The sequence below is a fragment of the Aedes aegypti genome, chromosome 2 (genome assembly GCF_002204515.2).
Source record: "Aedes aegypti strain LVP_AGWG chromosome 2, AaegL5.0 Primary Assembly, whole genome shotgun sequence".
Classification (NCBI taxonomy): Eukaryota; Metazoa; Arthropoda; class Insecta; order Diptera; family Culicidae; genus Aedes; species Aedes aegypti.
In genome coordinates, this window is record NC_035108.1 from 112283192 (window position 1) to 112300709 (window position 17518).

Consider the following 17518-nt stretch of genomic DNA (forward strand, 5'->3'; position numbering starts at 1 on the left):
CAAACTTTCAACACTAGCGCATGAAAGAATGGTAGTCGAGAACTGTCAAATCGTATGGAAAATAATAGATAAATTATTCGCAATTTGGAAACTGGATCGAAAAAGTCCGACAAAATGTTCTAAAGATTGGTAACCAAATTTCCTGTTGACTAAATGTACACTCCCGTGCAAAACTTTGGGTTCACCCACTGAAAAACATACAAAAGTGTTTTGTCCATATCTCTGTGATTACACGTCCAATTGATACTCTCTATGGCGCATTTGAAAGGCAATGAGATATTCTTCGTATATGTTTTTTAATACAATGAACAGTGGTCCATCAATCGAATTCGCGAAAAAGTTTAATTTGTAGCTTTAGAATGAAACATTAGAACATTAGTTTTCTACAAAGTTGTTTGTATTAGTTAGGTTCTTTGTTTGGTGTTTTCAAAATAAGGAAGAAATATAATTTTTTATCAGGAATCTTAAAAAAATAATTCAAATAAATAAATACAATATTTTTGCATGAAAATTTGCGTTCTATTAAGTTCTAAAAGTCGTTTTTAGACTACTTTGGCTTTGATCAGATATTAGATTTAAAAACGCTGGTGCCAGAAAGCCAGATTTCTTTGGATCAACCTGTCAACATAGGAAAAAAGCTCTTAAGCTCTAAAGAGAAAACACAAAGAACTTTTAACAAAATTGCTTGAAGTTCAATAGTCTAAAACTTTGCTAAAGCATGCATGCCATATTTTCTACAATTAAGAACGTTAGTGAGTTAGTTAGTTACCATTTCCATGAAAATGTGGATCACCCTAATTTTGAATAACACCAAGCAAAGGGCCTAACAACTTTGTAGAAGACATTTTTTGATTAATGCTTCATTTTAAAGATTAAATGCATCTCTCCGCGTAAATCTTCTTTCTGAACCATACTTCAACGTGACATCTTTCAAGTTCTAATTGTGCTGGTAGAACTAATGAATTGAACTCGAGTACAGTTTGTGGTATCTCATTCACTTCCATAAAGTATATGTCTCATTATGACATGATGGTGTTAAGGGAGTATTTTTGAACAAAAATAAAACATTTCGAATCTGTGTTGATCTTGTCCAAAACAGTTTGTGGAACCTTCAATATTTCACTAACTCTTCATGCTTTTGAATTGTGATGTATGATGTTCTCGTGATTCAATGGAACTTCTTGGGCATATTTTACTATGAACTTATTTACTCCATGTACACTGTACAAATATTAGTTTAAGTCACTGTATCTCGCACTGGTCACTGAAAATCTCTTAACACCACGGCTCGCTAGTCTCTCCGAACTCTCCAGGTTCCATTCATCGACGCAATTATTTTAGCTCACACTCAATGATCTGACGATTCAAATTCGGCAACACCTTCATTTTTTTTCGTTGTCGTTGTTGATCGCGTGCCTAGCTTTCGAGTGGTAGTTCAGTGATGTGTGAAAATGAAATACGATTTGCACGCAGTGTTGCCAAATGTTTTGGGACGCTCATGTGTATTTTTTATTGGACAAATCTTTTTCATATTGGGTCATCGAAATGTTAACTGTTTAGATAAACATGAACGTTTGCAAACATATCTAAATTATTCTAGGCATGTTAGCATTTTATTAATGCAAACTTATTCTACTAAAAGTATATTAATGGTGAATAATTGTTTCCTGAAATTCAAAATACTCAATTATTCGAAAAAAACTGAACAGATTATTTACATTTATCGTTATTCTATGTTTTAGAATCGTGTCCTGAACTCGTGTTACACCATAAAATCTTAAAAATACGGTTTTATCTCAAAATTCTGTGATCTGTGACCACAGATATCTGTATGCGAAAAATCTCTGCCAATACAGATAAATCTGTGCATGTGGCATTACTGTTTGCACTCATCATCTTCTCGCTGCTTGCTACCGGCACACCTTCTAGGTGCGAACAGTTCTAGTCAGGTGATTTGCATCACTCAACACACCGCGCGGTGATGACGGAGATGGAGGAGCGATTGTTGTTCGCTCGTGTGCACCCCCTCCAGCAGCGTCGCCTATTGCTTCGGGGCAAGGAAATTTGAACATTCCGGATTCAGTAGCCGGACTAACAACACATTTTTCCCATGCGTTAAAACGTGCTCGTGCCGGGTTGGTGATGCTTTGCGAATCGATTGAGTTTGCTTTTGTTTGTAATAAGAACAAAACGTTGCATACATTCCTTCAACTTGACATGATGATTATCATGTTATGCAAAAGTTATGTAAATCTATATAAATGTATTGAAATTGAAGCAAACCCGGATTTGATTTTATTTTTTTGTGCAAACACGCCAGGAAAATGGTCGTACATTTTTCATGTTTTGTTCAAGTGCATCCAAACCAATTAGATATTATGTGAAAGGAATTAATTTCCGGATTTCCTGCAAAGTTTACAAAGCTAAAGTAAAAACCAAACAACAGGTTCCTTTTTGTTTTTTTCAGATTTGTCTCATCGATACTTCTAGTAACATAGTCATGCGATGCTCTATTGGGTGCTAACTTATCGGCAAATTTATATCCAGCAATAGAATAGGTACCTATGAATCAGTAAAATCTTTACTGCGATTTCTCCAGGAATTTTTCCAAAGAATTTTTCTTCAAACATTCTTCCAGAGACTCCTAATCGTGTTTCAGTGTGTAGTAATCACCGAAAAATATCAACAATCTCCATATATAACAGTCGACGGTTACTTAAACCCTATAGAAGAAATTGCTAATTGTAATCCTCAAAGGATTCCCCTCGGAATTTCTCTAAAGATTCGTTCTGGACCTCCAAATAATCCTCCGAGTATTCCTCCAAAAAAATATCTACATACTTCTACAGAAATTCACCCATAAATTCCTCCAGGGATTTCATAAAAAAATACCTCCAGAGATTCCTCCGCGATTTTTTTCAGAGATTCCTAGAGAGGAACTTTTTTCCTGAAGTAGGTTTTTTGAGAAATCCCTGGATTAATTGCTGTAAAGTTTCGTGGAACAATCCCTATAGAAAAAAAAACCTAGGGTGATCCCTAGAGGAGTTAAATTCCTGAAAATCCTATGGAGGAAATCTTTGAAGGATTTTTTAAACATATCATTTGAACATCAAATATACTCTTACGGCTACGAAGTGTTTATTTTAACGTTTTTTTTACAATAAATACTGCGTAGATGAAAAGCGCATTTCAATAAAATAAACAGTCAGTTCTCTATCAGCTCATCCCTGGAACAATTTCCAGAGGAAACTATGTAGAGATTTTATTGGTGCAATCCTTGGGAATTTTTTTAAAGAAAATGTGGGAGAAATCTCTTTAGGAATCCCTTTAGAGATAGCCCTAGAGAAAATCCTGGAGGAGTCTCAGGAACAACTCCTCTGAATTTCTGAACGATTAATTAGTTAATTAATTAAATAAATTGCTGAAGGACTGGACGCATCTCTGGACGAATCCCTGGAGAATCCTTGGAGGTATTTCAGAAAGAATCACTATAAAGATTTTGCTGGTGGTTCTTTTACGCCGATTTTACCAGTTCATTTTCATTTGATACTTTCAAGAATTAACTCACTGTTTATAACAGGAATTGTTCGAAAAAATCCTTCAAGGCTATTCCAGGAATTCTTTTAAAAACTGATAGGTATTCCTCAGTAAATTCATCCAGGGAGTCGTTACTAAATTCCTCTAGAAGAGTATCTAGGAATTTTTCCAGCATTCCAATCCAAGGAATACTTTTGTATATCTTCTGCACGTTTTCGAGTAATTCTCTGGTAATATTACCATTATTTCTTCATTCATAAGAGGTTCCACAACAGCAAATACAACAGCAATTAAACAGTAATTTCTCTATTCATTCTCATGCAAGTTTTTTTTTTCAAGAATTCCGTCCAATGTTTCTCAAGAAAACCCTAGAGTAAATACTGCTGAATCCATCAGGATTTCATTGATTTTTTTTTTTCTAAAATTTTCTTAGGCTTTTCATTAAGAAACTCCATCAATAATTTTTCAAGAATCCAGGAAAGTCTTCGAGAGCCTCTCAGAGATCCTTGTAGCAGTTCAAAATAAATTTCTACAGAAGTTTAAACAGAGATTACTTTACGATTTTTTTTAGAAAACCCGTTTTTTATCAGGAATTTCTCCAATAGTTTCTAAAATATTCATGGAAAGTTTTCTGGAGACATCAACGATCAACTGATAAAACATACACTTGGTAGTTGCTAAATACTTCGTGAGCAATGAGGATAGTGATATTGCACGTAGAATCACTCAGATGGAACTTGGGGTTTAGCTATTTACCATGTTCAATATACAATCATACTAATCATTATATTTCAAGATTAATCACGGCGCCGGCCACATCCTTATACCCATCGAGGTGAGAAAGGAATGTTAATCATAAAGCCGTTGTCGGAGAATCTTCTGCATTCTCCACAGCTGAGTTACCTTGGAAGTAGGAGTGTTTTGTTAGTGATTGACGGGCTTTTTGTTTTGTTTATAGTAGGGTACAAAAAGCTTCAAAAGCCTGGCCTGTTGTGTGTTGGCACGGTGTGGGATTCACGTTAGGCTTGCTTAACCACTAAAAAACTTTCCCTACTGCTCCTGTGCCGCGATCTCTCCCGGAACAACATCAGGCAGCATCATCCGGGGTGGGCTGTGCTCATGCACTTCGTCAATCTCAGCCTCTAGCTGTTCTACTAGTTCGCTGTTAGAGCTTTATGTCGTCAAAAACGCTGCTCACTACAACATATCTACGGTGTATCGGAGACTACTTTGTTGAATTGGCTGTTTAGGATCTCGCCGGGGCTTTGGACTTTCTTTGGGCTGGCCTCGCGCCTACTGGACGCTCATGTACACTTCGTTGTTCTACGACGCCTCGTTCTCCGCTGCTGTTGTTCGAGCTCTCCTGGTTGACCAGTTGGATGCCGAGGTCGGTCCAGCGATTCCGGTTGGAGGATGGCTTCCGGTTCACTGGCGCTCCGACGACTCAAACAGGTGATACGCTACGTACTACTTAGAGTATTCCCCCGCGGTGGATCTATCCTACTCCGGCAAAGATTTCCCCGGCGGCGGAAGATCTCCCTAACCGATGCTATCCGGGCAGATGCCGAGGTCGGTCCTGCGATTCTGGTGGTGGGAAGCTTCCGGTTCACAGGCGCCCCGACGATCATTTGCCGGTACAACAACACGATCTTCTCAACTAGTCCCCGACGGTAGACTTAGCCTACTCCGAAGCTGCCCGGGCAGATGCCGAAGCCGGTCCTGCGATTCCGATGGAGGGAAACTTCCGGTTCACAGGCACCACGAAGACTGTTTTCCGGTGCTGTTTCGTGAATTACTCAGCTAGACCCCGGTGATGGACTCAGCCTACTCCAACTCGACGTTGGTCGGCCAAGTGCCAGGGTCGGTTCTGTAATTCTGGTTGGAGGATAACTTCTGGTTTGCAGGCGCCCCGACGACTTATTACTGATATTACGATACGCTCGCTCTACGCGGTCTAGTCCCCGACGGAGGATCTTGCCTACTCCGATCGCAACGCGGAGCTCTCTGGTCTTCACGCAGATATGCAGATATTTCCGGAAGCATCCATGGGCTGACAGACTCTGGGTCAGCTGCCAGCTTCTCTTGGTTACGTTTGGTTCTCAAAGCTGCAGCCCAAGCCGGGACTCCGTACCTCAGTATGGACGATGACACGGTCGCCAGAAGACGCCTTGTACTGCTTCTTGGTCCTCCAATGTTGGGCATGATCCTAGCTACGGTGTTAGCTCCTTTCGCTGCCTTTTCGCAGGCATAGTCTACGTGGTTGTTGAAGTTTAGCCTGTCGTCGACTATTACTCCAAAATGCTTTAGAGAGCGCTTCGATGAGATTGCGTGTCCTCCGACGTTGATCTCGAGCTGCTGAACCGTTGTTGCTAACCAGCACCACCTCCGTTTTGTGATGAGCCAACAGTAGCTTGACTCCAGTCATCCACGATTCAACGGTGTCTAGCGACTCCGCCGTTAGCATCTCCACCTCCTTCGCAGTCATCTGCGAACCCGACGATCTCGACTCCATTCGGTTGTGTCAAGATTAGCACTCTATCATGCATCATATTCCACAGTATTGGGCCAACTCTCGCCGTTACTTCAATTGACATCCGTCCCTGGTTTGTGTCGTAAACCAGTACCCGGTTCTGAAAGTAACTTTGCAGAGCTTTACACAGATATTCGGGTAATTGTTACCACTGCGCAGTATCAATTGCCTCTCCTCTTCTGCTTGGTCGCTTTCTCCGCGCACGCGATGACTGCCCGAATGGCATCCACCGTCGAAGTCTTTTTACGGAATTCGAACTGCCTTTTCGACAATCCGTTCTCGCCTTCCGTGTAGATCGTCAGCCTGCCGAGGATGATTTTCTCCAGAAGTTTGCCAAGAGTATCCAGCAAGCATATTGGTCTATATGAAGCAGGATCTCCTGGCGGTTTTGCAGCAACACCAGCTTCTGCACCTTCCATCTGTATGGAAAGCAGTCTTCCGCTAGACACTTCTGCAACGCTGTCCTAAATATCTCAGGGAACTCCAAGATTGCTGTCCTTAGCGCTACGTTAGGAATACCATATGGACCGAGAGCTAGGACAAACGTTGGCAAATATTTTGTGCATAGTGAAACTATGTAAAATTTTAACCCTGGTCTGGAAATTGAAAGTTATCATATATCAGGTGATTTTTTCACTCAACAGAAAATAATACATGACTTTAAGAAGACTGGTTCGTTTTTATGATTCTCATACAATTTGTATAGAATAAAAAAATGCTAAAAACAACTTCTAAGAAGATTTTCTCAAAACTAGGTTTCTGTCACTGACACCCTTTTGCTTCTAGCCCCCTCATTTTCATGCCAGTCGTTACCACAAGACTAAGAGAGCTTTCCGTCTTCACAGAGCTGGTAGCGACTTAGTGCCCTAAAAATAGGAAATTGAAGACCTCTTTCCAGAAAAAATAGACCTTTAAGGAACCAAAATAAGTCTTAAAGAGACCAAGCAGGAACCAAGAAAACAAAACAAAACCTAATAGGAGCCAAAAGATAAGAGTTTGATTCTCCAAAGCATCAGAGAGACATTTATCTAAGATCTAATACTTCTATTAGAATTCCTCGTGGCATTATGACAAGTATTACTGTTTGTGCTTTTTCATGATTTTCGCTAGGAATTTCATCAAAAATTTATTCAGGTATTTGTCCAAATGTTTAAATATCACTGAGGAACTTTTTAACGGAGTTCATTTAGTGATTATTATTATTCTCAAAAAATTTCTCTACGGTTTTTTCCAAGGAAATCATCTAAGAATTTTGATACCTCAAGAATTCACCCTGGATTTTTCCAACGAAACCCACAGAAATGAAATTTCTCCAAAGATTATTTCAGATATCATCTGAATTCCTCCAAAAATTATTTGAGAAATTTTTCAAGTAAATCCTAGCTCCTCCAAAATTTTATCTTGTGATTTATCTATCGCTTTCCCTGGGATATCCTTTAAAATTCCGGGTCAAAACGTCTTCTTGAATTCAATCAATGACTTCTCCAGACATTTCTGGGGATATTCTTTAAAACTGTCTTCCACGGTTTATATAAGATTTCAACTAGGAATTTTTCTAAAGCCACCTTTATCAATTACTCCAAAGATTCCTTCTAAGATTTCAGTAATTCTTTGAGATTTTCTCAAGTAAGTCCTGAATTTTTTTTAAGGAAATGCCAAGTAATTTTTACTGGAAAATGAATACGTCAGGTATTTAAAAAATTCTAGAGAAAATACTGTTAAAATTTTGGGGAAAATTTTAAAGTCACATTAGATGAACAAGAATCACTGAAATAACTCCTGGATTCTTGAGGAGCTTCAGTAGATTTTCTAGATAATTTTATTTGATGATCGAAAAAAATCAATCGAATCACAAGATAGTATTTCGCATGATTTTATAAAGAAATTTCTCGAAAAACATTGGATTGAATCTCTATAGAAATTTGCGTAGGAATGATTGGAGCAATTATTGGAAAAAAAATCTGTAGTATCAGCTGGTGTGAAAACTCAAATAAGCTTTTGAAGATTGAACGGGAATTTTTCGAGATCTAACTTTCTAGAAACTCTTTGGTAAAACTGCAGGAGTTGTTCAAAGAATACCTCAAGGAATTTGGATTTTTGGGAGGAAACGTGAAAACGTGGAAATTCTTAAAGGAATCTACGTGAACAAATAAATATTTTTTTCAGGGTTTCTTAAAAAAAAAAATTATAAAATAAAAATAAACCCATAAGCTATTTTTTTTCAATCGCTCTGTATACGATTAAGGAATAAGTAAAAAAAAATTCTGGAGGAAATTCTAGGATAGTTTTGGAAAAAAAAGGTAGTAGCTTTGGTATTCTCAAGGATTTCCTGTAGCTAATTCTGGAAGAATTATCCTAAGCATGCTTTTAAAAATCACTTGGTAGAAAAATCTCTAGAAGAATTTCTGAAGAGATACCTGAAGGAGCCTTTGAAACCATTCTAAATAAAATCACTGTGATAATACCAGAAGCTTCTCTGCGGGGAATCTGAGATGAAATTTTTGAAGAGCCTGCTGCATCTATTATAGTCTTTTTTAAAGCAATTTTATTAAACAAATTTGTCAAAAAATAGATCAAACTGCTTACCTTTATAACCAGTATGGTTGTTCTAATTTCATCACCTATTTATAGATTGCATAACGCATATGGATAAACCGCGAAAGTTCTGTGAATTTGTTTTTTTTTCTTAACACCGAACTGATAAGGCCTATCGCAAATGTTTTCAGGAAAAACTATAGATGCTTGAAAAATGTTTCATCACGCAGAAACTCCATCGAATATTGCGCTGGAATTTATTTATCAATTCTGCAAAAAAAAATCTTTCAAACAATTGTCGTTATATGTTCTAAATACTTTTACGAATGATGTCACACAATATCAGTAAGAATTTGATCGTATCATTTTTCAGGAATTAATTAAAAAAAACCTGTGCGCTTTGGGAGTTCTATAAGAATTGTTCTGAAAATCGTCAAGAGATTCAGCAATGCTTTGACAGATTATATCAAAAGTGATCGCACGTCTAGAAATCGCACCATCACACTCATGTTGTGTATAACAGGAATCTATGACAAAAGATCGAAAGACTAAAGGTCGAAAGGACAGAAAGTCGTAAGACAAAAGGTCGAAAGGACAAAAGGTCGAAGAACGGAAAAGAAGGAACAAAAGGTCGAAAATCTTTTTTCAAAGAAGGAAAAATTTCCCACCAAGCAAAACATTTTCGACCTTTTGTACTTTCAACCTTTTGTCTTTCGACCTTTTGTCCATAAACCGTATAACAGGATGCAACTGGTATTAAATTAATGCATTACTTCATCCAAAGATTTTTCGATACTCTTCTGATAATTTTATTTGAATATTCCAGAAACTTCTCAAGAATTACTTCCAGGAATGATCACGGCAATTTGTCCCAGAAAATATACAGGGTTGTCCGTCACTATGTTTAAGTAACAATACATTGATTCGTTGATAAAAAAAAACATTTATTTATTGAGAATACCATGCCATAGAGGATTGCTCCATTTGTTTTGCTAACGATTGAAGAAGTTTCTAGTAGCAACAATTATAGTTCCCAGTATTTTTACTATAGATATTCTCAATCTACGAACGGCCACCACTTTTGGAGGTCACGATTCACAAGTCATCAGAATAGAAGGGAAATCCTTTATTGTTTCTTTCATCCTCCATAAGAATAAGTACGACGTTGATCGAGTTTGTATGTACAGTCAGAGACATAAGTTAGTTACCAAGTGCTGTTTTTCCATACACAATTCCCAAGTTTGGGGTGCTGTATCTCAGTTTCTGGTAGTCCGAATTAGCTGAAATTTGGATGACGAACTACAAATAACATGAAGTTTTGCCTGTAAGGGAATTATTACATTGCAGTCATTTTACATAGAGTTTCAGAGGATTGTTCAAAGACAAAAGTAAGTAACCGAGAGAATTTGTAATTTAATTATAAAACGGTATGTTGTGGGTTGATGGTCTGCTCCACAAAGTAGTTCAATTTCAGAAATCGCACAAATTTGCAGAACACAACAACAAACCTGTTTCCTGTTTGTTCCCTCTTTGGTTCTTATTTGGTCTTTTTTCTGGTATAAGGTATCTTAAGTTTGTTTTTATTTTTAGATACTCAGTCGCTACTAGTCCACAAATTCTACTTGTTGGTTTGTGTAGAAAAACTTTTAAATTTACTTTCACAATTATCAACTGAGAGCTTTCTTTGCCAAAGTTGCCATTTTCGCATTCGTTTATCGTGTGGCAGGTATGCCCAGGAAAGTCAAGGAAAATTCCATTTGCGAAAAGATCTTCGACCGACTGGGAATCGCACCCAGACACCTTCAGCATGGCTTTGCTTTGTAGCCGCGGACTCTAACCATTCGTCCCCTTTGGCTTCTTATATAAAAATATGGTGTTTCTTGGTTTATATCATCTCTGAATAAGACATTTACTCTGCTGCCATGGCTGTAATTGCATATTCTCTTAGTGTAATTTATATGCTCATCTATGCTTTTGGTCCACCTTTCGATCATCATTATCATATTCATGGGTTCTAATACTTCAATCCTTATCCCAGAGCATCTCTGGTCACAGACAAAACTTTTGCGAAACTTCTTAAGCTTATTTTTAGAGTTTCTATGTTTTAGAACAGCACAGCTGCTCCATCTACTCTTACGCAACCGAAATATTTGATTAATTGCGTCCATTTTCTTCTATACCGTTTAATGTACAACTGGGTACCTTGAAGCATACATTCTTAGCTGCCTAGACCGTATTCTAAGTGTATTCAACCATATACACACTTAGATTTTCTTTCGTTGTTCGGTAAATTTTGTTACCGAAAACGTACTGTAAATAAATATTCAACTGATGTTTCGGTATTTCAAATGAGCTTTACCGAAAAAACGTACAGAGTTGGGGAGATCCAAAAGATATTTATTTGTTTTCACCGAAATCGTCACTTCATTTACCGAAAGCTTGTAAATCGTTTAGATTCACCGTAGCCAGTAAAAGTTAACCGTACTTCGGTACCTAGTGCTACAGTATTTTGCCGAACAATTGGTAATTTGAGATTATCAATCGCCATGTTTACTTGTGGAAGCAACAAAATATTGTTAGAAACAAAAATCCACTGTCAGGCATCGTTGGATGGATCAAGGTAAATAAATTGAAAAATTAAGTCCTCAGCATATTCAAAATTGTTATTTTTGAAGATGAAAGATGGCTCGTTCAAGAGGAAATTGGCAGCACCAGTTTCGTTTGCTAGAAGGGCGAATAGCTGCAAACATCCCGCAGGACTGTTGGATGAAGCGGATGATGGAGGAATTGCTGACAGTGGAATAAAAGTGATAACAAATATGTGCCAATGGAAAAGAGTTCAATAATCAATTGATTATGACCTAATTTTTGGGTTGAAAATGGAATTTTGAACGTAAACAAACATTTTCAGTAACATTTCTCTCCTTCTCCAGTCACTTCTATGATAGTGGCGCATAATATTTGCCTATAAAGAAAAGATCTAGAAATAAATACGATTATTTAATTCAATATCAGAATACATTGCCATTCTTTTTTTTATTTTTTATCATCCCATCCAATTCCGACTGCCTGCCAATATGAACAATTCGTTCAGTAATTAATTTCACAAATCGTTCGGTAATCATGAACGATTTGTAATATTTTGACAGCTGCGTTTTGCTTTTATTTACGGATTGTTCGGTTATTGTTAACTTTACCGAAAGCATTACCGAACGCTCAGCGGTTTTTTTTCGGTAAAAAAATTACCGAAGTCGGTGATATTTTCTAATTGTGTAGGGACTGTCTGCTCTGATATTCTTAGTTGCCTTCGCACCGCGATGGTAGATTCTTGAAATCTATCTCAAATCGCAAAAAAGTTTGATCACATTTCAAGAATCAATCATTATTCTTCCGATTTCAGAACTCCGACAAACACAAGCTCCCGATAATTGTGCCGATTATGAATCGTAATTACCCGAAATTACGCGACTACCGTTCCGTTTCTCAACGAACTAATCGTCCGTCGTTCATCCTTCCCATACTCAAACTCAACTCCTAGTGTAGGTGCCGCTGAGGAACGTGCGAACATTAAAGAAATGAATAATAGCCCTCATCTGAATGCATGCATGTGATGATGGGAGGCTTGAAACGCCGCGGGCGACTGCTACTGTCAGCTGAGTGTGTGCGTGGGGGGTGGAAAGAAAGTGGTTTAAGAAAAATGAGTGTTGTTTTGTTTGGCAAATCAGACGAAGCACCCATTGTCAGCGCCACCCCCAACACATCCGCCAGTCCGCTCGAACGAGGACAGTGCGGCGATGTTCTTCGCTCACTCGGATGTGTGTATGTATAGGCAGCTTAAATGTCTGCGAGGAAGTGTTGGGTTAGTGGGTGAGGAGGCACTTGGTGTAGCTATGGTGTTATGAATCGTGTCATTTGCTGTCGAGTACCCGCTGTTTTTAGTTGTGGTCCCCTCATTCAAAAATGTGCATTTTCCGGCAGACACGGGATGGGGACAGCAGAGGGCGGTGGGAATTATCCAACACTTTTCTTGCTGTCACTGGGCCTGTTTGGTTCTCAGAATACGGATACAGCAGCTGTTTGTAGCATCTTCTACTATGTATGGCGACCGAGCGACGTGAATTGTCAAAAGGCGACGAGTGAAGGAATATAGAAACAGAACCCAGACGAATGTAGACCAATTTGCTTATTTTCTTTTCGACTACGTGCGTGATATCTTACGTTTCACAATGTTTGATTTAGCATCGTACGATGTTTGGAGGCGGGATCACACTTGGGTGTTAACCAAGACGCTATACTTTGATAAACATTATTATCTACAATTTTGGATCATCATTCCGATTGAAATCAGTAAAAAAAAACATTCGAATAGTCTTTGAATTAGTTCAGTTTCTGTTTTAAATCTTTTAGTTCGTTTTTACCATCTTGAAGGAAAGTCGTTAGGATATAAATCTCTTAGATTAGATAGCAGTTTCGTCTTCTGATGGGATCGGATCAAATGACATCAAACAAACTTGCTATATCTTTAGCTTTTTCAAGCGCATCAACGCATTCGATGAAACAGCTCTCAGATACAAAAGAGTAAGAAAAAAAAAACCTAAAATAAACCCATTTCAATCACTTTCTCAGTTCACACAGTTCAGTAGCAGTAGGTTCGACCTATTGCCGATGCGGTTCTGTTCCAAAAATAAAACTTCTCCCGGAAACCAAACCAACCTTGCCGTACATCAGCGTGGTTCGTAAAACGCAGCAGAATTTCCCGACTCCGTTTGGTCTGATTTGATGATAGTGTAGTATAGGGCAAATGATTTCTAGCCTAATTCAAAACAAATATTATAAATGTCGTGTTGGTTTGAATGATATTAAAGTAACCTACTTTTACGCCAAAAAAATATAGAAATAGACCGGAGGAGCAAATGTTTTTTGAATACAATAAATTTTAAAACTTTTATAACTAAAGTTGAGTAAATATTATAACAAAAATGTTCAGCGAAATTGTGTTCAATATGTTAAAGGTCCATTTGTATTTGCTTTTTCTCAACTATTTCAACTTTTCGGGAAATATCAATTATTCTACTAAAGTAGAACTTTTGCCTCACCTTACTTTAATAATTTTACCGAATGCGTGTTTTGTCAGTTGTTCTGTTTCGGTTAAACTGTACCTCGTGTGTTGGACGAATCTCGTCACAGAGAGACGAACGATGGGTTCGATGCACTCCTTAGATATTACTAGTATACATGGGAATCGTAGTCGTAGGGAAAGTATTTCTCGCGTTTAGCACCATTAGGACGTAACTGCGGTGATCTATATCTCTTCATCTGTCACTAATTTGACCGAGACAATGTTTTCGATTTCTTTTGTTGTGAAATCTTGTTCGTACTTCATCGTACTGCTGTAAGTTAGCAAGTTGAAACTTCTTCAAAAAATGTTTCCAAATATTCTGGAGAATGTCATGGTCTAAGAAATGGTTTTCTGGAGAACATCCTTCTGGGGAAGTTCTGGAGAATATCGCACTTGGGAATGTTGCTATGGGGTATGGTTTTCTGGGAAATGATCTACAACCATAAGTGTTAATAAGAGACTATCTAGCCATATGAGTAGAATCATAAGATTAGATTGAACACGCCGTGGAAATTGTGATGAGGGTAGCTTGTAGATGTCATCCACGTATGGAAGGATTGCTGTAATACACGGTTGACCTCTCGGTGATGTAACACTACATTACAAATCTGTGTAACGAGTGTGTCATGGGAATTGTCCAATCAAATCACACGCATATACAGGCCACAATTGCCTCCAGCCAAAAGCCCCCAAGAGGAGAGCCCTTCAATTGGCGTTAATTAAATTGGCAATCAGCTGACCGAGATGACCACTGCAAAAGTAGATGCAGCTTCAGCAAGACGGTAGTTGCTTCGTACAACAACCAGTTACTCGACCGGACTAGACTAGACGTGATGCACAGTGCCTTCATAACTTAGGTGGTCCATTTTTGTATGAAAAACATAAAACTGTAAAAATGTTAGGTTACACCACCTAATATGTTTTCCTTCATATCAATTAAAATAATAAATTCTTTTCTTGAAACGAGGTGTTCTGTGTTGGGCAACACTATCATCCTAATTTAGTAAAACTAAATTAAGCTTTCATTAACATTTTGCTAACAACATATTGAATTTCATATGCCGTAGCAGGTTAGATTTTTTACAGATGATTAGAATTCACCTGCCTATAACAGAAAATATCGCTTGAAAGAACTTAACCTAAAAAAAAAAATAAAGCATTTATTGTCACCATAGAAGATTGCAACGATTTTTGTTCAAAATAATTGATAATTTTATTCGACATTTGTTCCAATGTATTAACATAAAATATTCTATGCGACTCATTAGTACTGTACCAAGAATGGTACTTCAGAATCATTTTCAAAACTTTATTTTGAATCCTCTGCAGAGCTTTCTTCCTGGTGTTACAACAGCAAGTCATTTCGGACAGCATAAAACATGGCCGGCCTGAAAAATTGTTTAAAGATCAGAAGCTTGATGTTAAGAAAAAGTTTCGATTTTATATTAAAAATGAGAGAATGCGGACATTTAATATAGTTGTTACTTTTGGCTTAAAGCCTTATTTTGTGATTTTTGAAAGTTAATTTTATTGTCTAGCATGAGCCCTAGATACTCTACTTGAAGGTTTCAAATAAAGAGCTTTTGGTTTATGGGGGAAATCTTCCATTTTTGCAAGTATGAAGCAAAAATATCCAAACTATTTTGCAATCGACTACAGATAATACGCAGGCTTCTTCCTTTGGCGGAGAGGCCTGTGTCATCCGTAAACAAAGATTATTGACAACCCTGAGGTAACCCATGTAAGTCAGATGTGAAAATATTGTATAATAATGGTCTCAAAATGCTGCCTTGATGAACACCAGCTCTTACAAGAAGTCTTTCAGACCTGGATTTCTGATAATTAACCTGAAGTGTACGATTTGACAGATAACTTTGAATTATTCTAACAATGTATGTTGGAAAATTAAAGTTTTTTAAATTTTACTATTAAACCTTCATGCCAAACACTGTCGAATGCTTCTCCTATGTCTAGAAAAGCAAGACCAGTAGAATAGCCTTCAGATTTGTTGGAACGGATCAAATTTGTTACACGTAAAAGTTGATGAGTGGTCGAATATCCATGGCGGAATCCGAACTGTTCATTGGCACAAATTGAATTTTCGTTGATGTGGGCCATCATTCTGTTCAAAACAACCTTTTCAAAAAGTTTACTGATGGAGGAAAGTAAACTGATTGGACGATAGCTAGAAGCTTCTGCAGGATTTTTGTCCGGTTTCAAAATTGGTACAACCTTGGCATTTTTCCATTTGTCCGGAAAATATGCCAACTAAAAACATTTGTTAAATACATCAACCAAGAATGATAAGCTTCTCTCTGGAAGTTTCTCGATGAGGATGTAAAAAATTCCATCAACGCCAGGGGCTTTCGTATTTTTTATTGTTTTAATGATAGTTCTCACTTCTTCCAAATCCAAAGGGAATTTTCGAAAACATTCTTTTGATTGAGTATGCTTTATGAATCCTGAGTAACTTGTTTTTCACTTAGACTAGTTAATACTAAATTTAAAATTGTGCGCGCTTTCAAACTGCATAGCAAGTTTTTGAGCTTTTTCGTAATTAGTTAGTACTAATTTGTTTTCCTCTTTCAATGCCGTAATTGGCTTCTGAGGTTTTTTTTTCAAAATTTTAGATAATTTTTGAAAGGGCATAGAGCCAGGGTCCAATTGAGAAATTTTATTTTCAAAATTTTTGTTTATTAATTGTGACAATCGTTTTTTAATTTTTTTTTTTGCACTTCCTGCCATATAAGTTTCATAGTTGGATCGCGAGTGCGTTGTAATTGCCCTCTCCTCACGTTTTTAAGACGGATCAAGAGTTTACGATCATCGTCTATAATCACGGATTCGAATTTTACTTCACATTTTTGAATTTCAATGCACCTGGCTTCAACAATGGGATTTGTTAAAGTTTCAAGAGCACCAGTATAAAGTTTTGTTTGTAATGAAATGTTAACATCAAGATTAGAGTCAATATATTCTTCATATATATTCCAGTCGGCTCGAGCATAATTGAAAGTGGAGCTGATAGGATTGAGAATCGCTTCATGAGATATTTGAAATGTAACAGGGACATGATCAGAATCAAAATTAGCATGAGTAACCAGTTGGCTACAAAGATGACCAGAGTCGGTTAAGACCAAATCAATCGTGAAAGGGTTTCTAGAAGGAAAAACAATTAGGGCTATCAGGGTATTTAATTGAGAAATATCCTGAAGAGCACACATCAAATAAAATTCTGCCGTTGAAATTACTCTGCAAATTATTCCTTGACCGATGTTTGGCATTAAGGCCGCACGGGACGTCATCATAATCACACTATCCATTTCAAGAAGCAAATCCCAAGAACCACTCCATATATCGATGCAAACATGTATCACTATGAATCTATATATGTAGTGCACAACCCGATAAATTTTCAGCTTCATCGGTTCACTAAAACTCGAGATTTGCTTCCACAAAGTTTTGATGATTATTGTTAGAGTGAGACGAAAGATATGGAAAATAACACGGTCTCCCGTGTCCCCTTAAAGACATTAATGACAATTTATTTTGACTTATTGCGAATCAATTTTCGCAAGTCAGTTTGGAGCAAATTAACTTGCTGTCCAGAGCATTGAAAAGGCAAATAGGCAGCTATGAAAGTATATTTACCAAACTGTGTTTCAACAGAAACACCTAAAGTTTCAAAAACTTTAGTTTCAAATGACGAAAACAGTTGATGTTCTATACTCCTATGAATGATGATTGCAACTCCGCCACGTGCCCCATAAAGTCGATCATTATGATAAACAAAAAAG

The 17518-nt window shown here is 37.4% G+C and overlaps 1 protein-coding gene across 5 annotated transcripts in view; it reads left to right on the forward strand.

Annotated features, from left to right (window-relative positions):
- The window catches only part of LOC5579480 (cAMP-dependent protein kinase type II regulatory subunit), a 351461-nt gene that overhangs the window by 116095 nt on the left and 217848 nt on the right, over positions 1–17518 (forward strand). The window lies entirely within an intron of this gene.